Genomic DNA, 11,177 nt, shown 5'->3' with positions numbered 1-11,177 from the left:
TTGCGCTTTAGTTTCTGCTCCAGGGAAGACATCCTGACAAGGTAAGTTCTCCCACACACACACCCCCCAGATCAGAAAGTGCGGGCAGCCAGGAGTGCTAGGTAAATGTTTAATGGAAGCGAAAACACACACCACCCATGGCTATCTTGCCATGATAAGGTAAGCTCTGCCTCACACCCACCAAAACGATAAAAGAAATTGCCCTAAGAATGAGGCAGAAAAACAGGTGCTTTTTTCCCCCTTGCAGGGAAGGAAAACTTTCTTGCAATTGGAGGAGGAGTTTGAAGTGCAGTACCAGCCTGTACAGGAGAACACCTCAGAGCAAAATGCAGGTGCTGAGTGGAGTCATTTTCAGGGTGCTTCAAACATCCATAAACAACTCTCAGGCTTTGAGTTTGAGTGCAGATTCTTATTGCACATGGGAGGCGGCAATGGCTGTTTGAAATTGCTGCACATTATCCTGGTTATATCATTGCCTGTGGCCAGCCTGATATGTGCAGTCATCCCTTACATTTATCACTTTTTGAAAGCCACTCCACCAGTGCAAGCCTTTTGCCTTTGGCACATAATCTCCTGACCATGGAGAGCGAGCCATAGTTTGTTGGAATCTGAAATGGTCCTCACAAGCCCAAGGAGCAGGCTAACTTCACCCTCTGAGCTCTCTATCAGCTGTAGAGGATCTTAGCCTATGTCTCTAGTCCTGAAATGGTATTTTGGGAAAGGTGCTTATTAAAACATGGGAATATTACTGTGTCCGGCTGCAGGATTCCCAGGGCTATGGCTGTGTGTGCAGGTCTGTGTGGGAGTACAGCAGACAGTCATTCAGAAGTAAATTAAATTGATACATTAAAGAACTTGAGCCACATCAAACTAATATTTAGATTATTTCAGGTTCAAGTTGATTTGCATGATGACTCCCCTCCCCATGTACCTTTAAGTGCCCTCATTTTCTACAAAAGCCGATTGCAGTTTCCCATAGAGAGTTGTTACTCCCGGCTTACATAACTCTCACATTTTATAGCTGGAAAAAATAAGTTGGGCAAGCATACCATAGAAGCCTAAGTCTCCTCTGTTTGAACCTGTAGATCTATACCAAGAAACAGGGTGCGTAATCCCATATTTGCCTTGGGAGATATTGCACCATGAGATATGGAAATCAAAATCGCAACAGGTTGTGGATATTTACTCAGTCCTGGTAGATATTTACTTTGTCCCCAAGACAGATAGAGCAAGTCCAAAACACTGCACATTCCATCTGTACTTGGATCAGTTTCTATCATTGTGGCCTGAGGAGATGGATAAGCTAGTCTGAAGAACCGTGGTTGGCCACCTACCCCCTTAACCCCTGCCCATGTTTTCTTCTTATAGCTAGCCATAGGCGTCTGACTAGGTGAGTCCTGGGAGTGATCTACGCTTCACTGGGGGAGGAAAAAGCTCCATCTGCCTAGAAGGAGGTGGTGGTGCATCTGCTGAAGAAGACCTCCCTAGACCCAGAAGTGTTAAACAACTATCGTTCCGTGGTGAAAATTCCCTTTGGGGGCAAGGTGTTCAAGAAGTTCTAGCTTCAGGCATGCTTGGAGGAAACTGATTACTCGAATGCATTCCAGTCCGGCTTCAGTCCTTTTTAGGGCACTGAAAATGTCTTGGTCGCCCTGGTATTTTTCTGGAGCATCTTGGGAAGCTGTGTTGTACTTCACTGATTCTGCTCCTACTTCCAGGGCTGCTCCCAGAAAGTAGTTATTGGAGCCTACAGTTCTGCACAATTGGAATCGTCCTGTGGTGCCCATCAGGGTTCCATTTTGTCCTCCATGCTATTGAACATCTATGTTTATTGGATACATTTGTATTAATGTTTTTCATAAGTCTTCTCAATGCAGTTTACAGTCTATACAGTCATACTTCGGGTTACAGACGCTTCAGGTTGCGTTTTTTCGGGTTGTGGACCGCCGAAACCCAGAAGTACCAGAACGGGTTACTTCCGGGTTTTGGCAGTCGCGCATGCGCAGAAGTGCTAAATTGCACTTTGCGTATGCACAGAAGCATCAAATCGCAACCCAGGCGTGCGCAGACTACCTCTGGGGCATAATTAACTGCTATAGGCCATAATGAAAGGGGGGGGGTCTTTAAGGCACACTTCACATTGTCCATGGATGAGGCCTGCTGAATATCAAGTCGTAATGCATTCCACAGTTTTGAGTCCACTGCCGAAAATGCCCTGGTCCATGTACCTGCAAGTTGGATTTCCTTTACATCTAAGGACCTCAGTAGGGCTCCAGAACAGAATCTTAAGGTATGGGAGCAGGTGGTTCTTTAGGTAACCTGGTCCGCAACCATTCTGGACTTTACAGGTGACCAACAAAACTTTAAATTGGGCCCAGAAATGCACTGGCAAGCAGAACAACTGATATAATATTGGTGTAATATGTTCTGACTGGAGCTGAGTGTATGGGGTAGAAAAGATGGAGGTAGTCATCTGGGGCAACCCATTGCTTGCAAATGGATTTTTTTTCCAACTTAAGCCATCTTGTCTACAGGCGTTATTAACAGCATACCCAACAGAAGCCAGCACAGCTTCCAGACCACTTGGTGTTGGGCAGGGCTGTGCAAATTCTGGCCAAAGAGAAAGAGGACTAAGGCAAAGGGGGAAACAACCTTTGCTTCTTATCACAACAGCCATTCCTCTGGGGTATTGTGGGAGGTAAATAAGGATAATGTGGTGGACCCAACAGTTCACTCAGATGAGTGCAGGGCACAGTAGGCTACACATTGTGGCACCTCCGGCATACCAAAAATTTAACAACAACAACAGCAACAATTTCATTATTTATACTCTGCTCATCCAGCTGGCTTTCCCCAGCCACTCTGGGTAGATTACAGCATATATAAGAACATAATAAAACATCAAACATTAAAAAAATTCCGATACAGGGCTGCCTTCAGATGTCTTCTAAAAGTCATGTAGTTCTTTGTCTCCTTGACATCTGAAGGGACGGCGTTCCACAGGGAGGGCACTCTATTGAGAACGTAATAACATAAGAGCCTGCTCTTATGGCCCCATCTAATCCTGCACCCTGTTCTCACTGCTGCCACCCAGACCAAATGTTATAATGCTGAATTTTATCTTTGGCTCTATCCACATCCAGAGCCTTTTACATGAATTTGGGATTTTCTGGGCTGTGCTGCTTATATTTGAATCTGGGAAGTCCTTGCAGTTCTCCTCCCTCCCCCAATTGTCACTTTCAGTCTTGTTGCCTTTGGAATTCTTTCAGGCTGCTTTGGCACAGGCGTGAGTGGCAGGTGTGTTGCCACCTGGGTCACATTGGCACTGCTGGAAACAAAGGAGACAATAGACTTCCAGCCATAAAAAATAAAAAAGGCAGCTGCTTAGCAACTCCGGCTTGCACAATCTCAACCCCCACCCCTCCTGCTTCTCCAAGCAAACAAGCAGACACAAGCAGCGCAATAAAGGGAATGACAGGGGAAGAAAGAGACAAGAACTGGCTCCGACCTAGAGTTCTCTTTTCTCTCTTAGGGTGTGTGAGGCGAAGGGACATGGGAGAGAAGAGATTGGAGGGAATTGAAGATGGTGGCATCATAACAAAACACTCCTGGGCAAAGTAGGCCAGCGTTTTCTGGAAGAGCTTCTTTTTTCAGGAAAAGGGAAGCAACATTATATGAATTACAGTGGTACCTCGGGTTAAGAACTTAATTTGTTCTGGAGATCGGTTCTTAATCTGAAACTGTTCTTAACCTGAGGTACCACTTTAGCTAATGGGGCCTCCCGCTACCGCCGTGCGATTTCTGTTCTCATCCTGAAGCAAAGTTATTAACCTGAGGTACTATTTCTGGGTTAGTGGAGTCTGTAACCTGAAGTGTCTGCAACCTGAAGCGTCTGTAACCCGAGGTACCACTGTAGTAGCAAGAGTATATGGAGTAACACTATATGAATTAGTGCTGTATTGAAATCCACAACCAATATAAGAACATAAATCATAAGAAGAGCCTGTTGAATCAGGCCAATGGCCCATCTAGCTCAGCATCCAGTTCTCACAGTGGCCAAACTGTGGGAAACCTGCAAATAGGATTTTGAGCACAAGAGCACTGTCTCCTCCTGTGGTTTCCAGCAACTGGTATTCAGAAGCATGTTCTCAATCTCATTCTGATGGCGCTTTAGAATTTCCTCAGAATTTCGGAGACTGTGAGGTTTGGAGCTAACCTTATCACTGTGAGGTAGTTAGTGTGCGTTTCTTCCCAGTAAACATTTATCCAGTATTCTGCCATATCCCTGGCTGTCCATACTTCTTGTTCTGAAAAAGGCCCATGGGAGGAGTTACCTCATGATGGCTCTCTCTGGGCTTTAAAGTGAAGTGCAGGCACCCAGGAAGGCTGCAGGGCACTGGAGAGATAATTTGTGGAATGAAAGAAATGGCACCCGCAAGTCCCCCTCAGCTAAGTGCATGAAACATACCTTCCAAGTGCCCTAGGAAAAATGGGACATCCTATTTTTTAATTGTGAGATCTCGGTGGCCATTTTGGGTGCTGTGATCTTGTGCGCTTGCACACTGTGGCCCCTCCCCCTGAAAAGTGCCTTGGGGGGGTAGCGATCCTGCACAAGATCTCGCTCCCCAAAGTGCTTTTTGGGGGGTGAGGGTGAGGCGCAGGTCACGTGACATGTCTGGGAGCGCATTCCGGAATATGTGCATCCCAGGGGTCCAGTGATGAGAGAGAGACAAGCTGCAGATGGCATGGTGACCTCCATCCAGCTGAGTCGCTGTAGCATTCTAGGATGGAAAGAGGGAGCAGCAAAGACAGTGCGGTGAAAACGTGCTGGCAGGAGCACTCTCTTGTGCTCCCTGGAAAAAGCACGAAGAGCCACCAGAACACAGCCTTTAAACCTTTTAAAATCATATTGTTCAAGCTGGCATGGGGAATGGGTAATTCCTACCAGATTTTATGAATAAGTATGGATGGGGAGGGGAAATGGCTGTACAATACAAGCAATGTCTGGAAAAGTGTTGTTGAAGGCAGGAAGGTTATCCCTTAGCAGGAGGCATCATTGCAAACACATTAATGTCCCACTTCATATGCTCTGTACAAAGCCCTAGCATTGAAAGGAAACGCTGGGTCTTAGCCCAGACTCCCTTAAGCATCCTGGCTAACTGTTGCTGATATCTCTATTTTGCACAAACGGGTCTATTCCTGTCTAGAGACCACTAGTACGGTGTTGCGGCCAGCATGTTTTGGTATGGGAGGAGGAAACCCAGTTTGAGATCCCTGCTTGACATATCAGCCTAACCCTATTTCCCAGGATTGAAGACTTAAATGATTGGTTTGAGGCTTAAATGTCGCTCTGAGCTATGTGGAGGAAGATATGGATGTAAATGCAGTTAAGTTCAACAGCCATGTTACTTTAGTTCCTAGGAACTGAAGAAAAATGGCAGATCTTTGGTTCGCATCCTTGTAGGGATAGACAAATTTGCCACTTTCAGATTCTCTCATTTCACCCCATTTTTCTAACTTTAAGTTTCTAACCTTAAGAGTGGCTAGAGCAACCTAGCCAGATGGGTGGTGTGTGTGTGTGTGTGTGTGTACACACACACACGGGTGCTTTTTTCTGGGGGGATGCAGGGGTACGCATATACCTAAACATTTTGTGAATCTAAGTTTGGCCTCATTGAGGGGCAGTATTTCAATATGAGTAGGAAAATGAGAGTACCCCTAAACATTTTTACACAATTCTTCCCTTTAAAAAGTCTGCAATAAAATTTGTATACATTGGGGGGGGGCATTTCTCCTACTATATGAATTTTCAAACACAATTTTGCCTAACGTGCACCTTTTTGCAAGCCATTTCCTCAGATTTAATGTAGTTTGCAGTATGTTACTTTCACTAATGTTTCTATTGTGTTGGGTGTTTTGGATTGATAACTGCACCACAGAATCCAGATACATACAAATTCTGAAAGATGGCCACGGTCTACTTTGCTTATGGCATCTTTTACCAACCCTGGTGCCCTCCAGATGTGTTGGACTACGACTTCCATCAGCTGAAGAAAGCTGGAGCCCAAAGCACTAAAGGATGCCAGGTCAGTGAAGGCCAGTTTATTAGAAGGAGAGGCACAGATTTGACTGAAGTGCATTAAAATGTGAACCTAAGAGATTCCTCCCCAATCTCTACTTGCTTGGAGACAGAGATCATATGACATTTGGCTGACCATTATGCTCAGCCCACTCTTAGGCAACAGTCATATCCTGGTATTGTTGTTCTAGTGTTAGCTTTCCTATTGTTCTTTTCGCCATATTGCTCATTTGCTCTTGTTTGCCTTTTGATTGTCTTACCCTATCAAAAAGAACATAGGCACAGTGGAGTTCATAATCTGAGTTTTGAATTCTTGATCTTTAAAACACTGGGGCATGATCAAGCCATTTTAGGAACATCTCAGCCCCACGGCTTTCTACAGGAGAATGAAAGTGGTGCTTATCTTTCTCCCTTTGAATGAAATGGGATTTAGAATTCCTTAAGTTCAGAAGAATTGTGTTCCTAGGGTGTGACTTTTACTGTTTTATTAGGCTGTTCTTACTGTTTTCATTGAAAACAAAAGCATTTTGCCACACAATAAATACTATTGCTTATCAACGATCAAACAATGAATATTGTCACATGTCAATTGTGAAATAAATATCAGCTGTCCAATGCTGACAAATATCAAATACCAAGTATTGACATCGAAAAGCAAATATTGTCAAATGTTGAATGCTGGTGTTGAGTGAGGACTGGACACTTGTGCCATGAACATGATGTCCCACATGTTGAAAACCTCTAGATATTATGGTGCTGCACAGAGAAATTTGGCAGAGCATATCTATGAAAACTTCAGAGTGTGCTACTGTCCATATGTTGACTATTACAGCAGCAAGGGAACATGCCACTTTGATGTTCTATACATCACCTAGCATACTGAAGAAACCAGGGACGCCAACTACAGAGGACTTTTTGTTGTGGGTGCTCAGCACCCACACTGCAAGGCCCTGATGCAACTTATGGTGCCTCACGAAGAACCGGAAGTCATGTCTGATCAGTGGCGTAGCGTGGGTTGTCAGCAGCCGGGGCAAGGCAAGTAATTTGCGCCCCCTAACCCGGGGCAAGGCAAGTAATTTGCGCCCCCCCCCCCCGCTGCACTGTCCCTCCCCCAGATAGTCCCTCGCTCTCTCTCCGCACCGCACCGCACGCCTGGCACCCTCCCCTCCACAGTGGGCGGCGACCCAGGGCAAGGCAAGTAATTTGTGCCCCCCCCCGCTGCACTGTCCCCCCCCAGATAGTCCCTCGCTCTCTATCCGCACTGCACCGCACGCCTGGCACCCTCCCCTCCACAGTGGGCGGCAACCCGGCGGCTCGGATCGGATTCGCACAGCCAGCACTGCAGTCAGAGAGAGAGAGTGAGCCAGGTAGGGGCAGAGAGCTGCGAGAGCGCCCCCCCCCCAAGATGTTGCGCCCGGTGCGGCTGGCCCCCCCTGCACCCCCACGCTACTCCACTGTGTCTGATACCTCGTGAGACCTCGGAGATGCTTTTTGAGGTCTCACGAGTTCTCGGAACCTGAGTTCCTGAGTGCTACTGGAAGTCAGGTGCCGAGGTCTGATGGTGCGCAGGAGGTCATGCTCACTGGGCACCCATAACCTGGGGCCCAAGTCAGCTCTCCTGGAAGAAACTGCAGAGTAGGGTAAGTCTATGAAAGCTTTTTCTTCATGGTTCTCTTTCCCTGCAAAATCTAAAGGAATCCAAATGTGCCACTAGCAAAGGGAACAGCTTACAACAGGTAGCTGGTGATGAGCCATTAAGAGCAATTACATTCCAGCTCCCTCAAAGTCTTCAATTAAGCCCCTTGGTTCTACATGAAGTATTTGCCTCATTAAAACACGTGCCTCGTTAAAATTAAAATACCATTTGCAAAGTACATTGGAGTTTACAGTGCAGTAACCAAACGGCAGTATGCCTTTTATTTGAGAAACACCCCTTTTTGAATGGGAGGGGATGGGTTTTATTAAATGTGTGCAAGGGAGGCACATCCTAGAAATGGATCATAGAAGAATGGTTTTAGTTTGTTTTCGGCTAGTTTAGCATATACCACTGAAAGAAATGGCATGTGCTTATTTCGTTACACTTGAATAAATTGTACTGGGAAATTTTGTAATGTGAGAATTGGCATTGAATGGAAGCGCTCTGTTCTGCCATTCTGGGTGTTTGGAGATCTCATTGTGGTGTGCTCAAACTGTTAAAAAAGAGTGCTCCTAACATATCTGTGGCATCTGCGAACAATCACAAGGACATAAGAAGTGCCTTGCTATGTTCTTGAGACTGTTTATGGAGAGGCTTTGCTCTACTTGCAGCCCAGGAAGCAACCAATTTGGGGGCTGGGAGAGGAGAGTGATGCCCAAGAATCTGGCAGAGAACCATTTGCCAAACAGCTTGATAAGATGCTTTCTCTATATGGACCTCTCATCATACACATGTGGCAATTCAATGCAGCCGGTTCGTTCATTTCTTAAATTTTTATCCAGCTCTTCTACCCAAAGGACCCCAGGGCAGCAGAACTATACAATTAAAAACATTCAGTAAATACTGGGAAAAACATTTAAAATTTAACTGCATCTAAAACATTTTGAAAGAGTTGACCATAGGCAAGAAAAGCACCTATATTACACTCCAGTGAAAACCAGATACAAAGAAGTGCCTTGCTAGATCAGAGCAAAGGTCCACCTAGTTTAGGATCCTGTTTCTCATGAGACCCCTTTGGGAAGTTCACAAATGGGGCAGTGATATATCTTTCCTCCATGAATTTATCCATCCCCACCTTTTGAGCCATCTAAGCTAGTGACTATGCATCGTCACCGACTGACAATTGCACGATTAACACCAGCTGTTCACAAGAGCAGTTCACAACAAGCTGTGGATCACTTTGTCTACTGAGAACAAAGTTCTATGTGAGGCTTTGTCCCTGGGAAGTGTGTTTAGAATTGTGGCACCAGTTTGTGCTCTGACAGTGCCCTCATTTAAAATCACCACACTAGGCCATGAGGGCTTAAAGCCTTCTGGACAGAAGCAAATAGGCTAGTCTAAATGTTCCCTACCCAGACTCCCTAAGCAGGTGAGAAACATGTAAAATAGATACGTTGAATGTGCATTAAATGCTATGTTTGTGTGCATTGTGTATGAAAGTGGTTTGCATTTGCAGCATGTCTGTTTTGCAGAGAACTGTAGCCACTGGGACCATATAACACTGGTCCTGAAAGACCTACATTGGCGCCCAGTACATTTCCGGGCACAATTCAAAGTGTTGGTGCTGACCTTTAAAGCCCTAAACTGTCTTGACCCAGTATACCTGAAGGAGTGTCTCCACCTCCATCATTCAGCGCCGAGGTCCAGCGCCGAGGGCCTTCTGGCAGTTCCCTCACTGCGAGAAGTTACGTTACAGGGAACCAGACAGAAGGCCTTCTCAGTAGTCACGCCTGCCCTGTGGAACACCCTCCCATCAAATGTCAAGGAGATAAACAACCATATAATTTTTAGAAGACATTTAAAGCCCAGCCCTGTATCAGGAAATTTTTAATGTTTGATGTTTTGGTGTGCATTTTTATATTTTGCTGGAAGCTACACAGAGTGGCTCAGGCAATCCAGTCAGATGTGTGGCATAACAACAACAACCTGCAGGACCCAGGCTTGCTGATATCTAGAGGAGGTTAGTACAGGAGGCAGGGGACCCAAACGGCACTCACTCAACCTCCATCTTGCCAACTAAAAATGGCTGTCCGAGTTGTGACCTTTAGATCCCTGAAGAGCACAAAAACATGCCTAACATAACCAATGGCTGATTCACACAACCTTTTGGCAGGTGTTCTGCCCCACAAGGGCCAGCTGTTTAGTGATAGCAAACCTGTGTATTGCAAGATGCCCACGGTCGAGGCAGCATGCCTCTGAATTCTAGCTGGTGGGAATCACAAGTGCAAGAGTGCTGTTGTGCTCAGGCCTTTTTGTGGGTTTCCCATGAGCATCTGGGGTTGGCCAGCCTGAGAGCAGGATGCTGAACTAGATGGGCCTATGGCCTCATCCTGCAGGGCTTTTCTTATCATACCCTTATGTTCTACTCTTCTTCAATAGTGGCTGCTGGGCTACAGTCATATCCGTTGGCAAGCAATGTGTTGGTTAGCCCTGAGGACATTGGCCTGGTGCTCTAAGATTCCCATAGACATTTGGGTTTAATTGTTGTGATTCTGCATCCTGCCAGGAGAAACAGAACAGATATTAATTGCTTTTCATATAACATACTCTGCACATATCTTTACTATTTTATTCTTCGACAAGATACAGCAGTGCTGCTTCTTTTCCACTCTCTCTGAATGTTTGCAATAAATCCACTGGCTTTGGTAAGGTTTCTATGGACACAAGGCTTTTTAGAAGAATTTGTTACACTCAAGTAATTATGTTTTATATCACATTATCCATTAGCTGTAACCTGGCAGTTGCATCCATCATAATATGCTGTTTCAGAGAAACGGATGAATGACTTATCCCCCTTTGAGAGGCCTGGCACAATTTCTTGCTACTGAGCTGGGTTTTTTAAAAAAATTATTATGTAGGACAAGTACAAAATAGTACTTGAGGTCACATTTATGATACAGACGAGTAGAACGTCTCCAGTGTGTTTTAATCTGGTTTTTAGCTTATTGTTGATTTTAATTATTTTTGAATGTTTTAAATAAATTGAATTGTTTTTAACAGGGTTTTTTTTTAAAAAAATTACTGATAATTTTTTTTTTTTTTTTGTAAACCTCTTTGAGGTGTTATTACAATCAAGCGGCATATAAAGGTTGCTAAACAAACAAACAAAACTGGTCCCAAAACCAGTTTCTCTGACCTAGCTGCCTCCACAGAACCCCAGAATTGTTGCTGCTGTTGTTTTCAAGGGTGCTGAGGATGCTTTGCTTCAGATACTTTTCAGAAAACCATAATTCCAAGTCCCTAAGCAGGAAAATGTGAAATGCAAACCAGTTCGCGTCCGGTTTAATTTTATGGAGTTGGGGAAACAGCAAGCGCAGATGAGTGAGCAGGCTTGTAGTTACATCCCATTCTTGGGTTTGGCCCTGGGAAGAAATCCCCATGGACACCAGTGAGATCCCCACC

The sequence above is a fragment of the Podarcis tiliguerta genome (genome assembly GCF_965153285.1).
Source record: "Podarcis tiliguerta genome assembly, chromosome: 2".
In the NCBI taxonomy this organism is placed as follows: domain Eukaryota; kingdom Metazoa; phylum Chordata; class Lepidosauria; order Squamata; family Lacertidae; genus Podarcis; species Podarcis tiliguerta.
The sequence above is the reverse complement of the archived record's forward strand: the minus strand, read 5'-3'. Positions refer to the sequence as shown.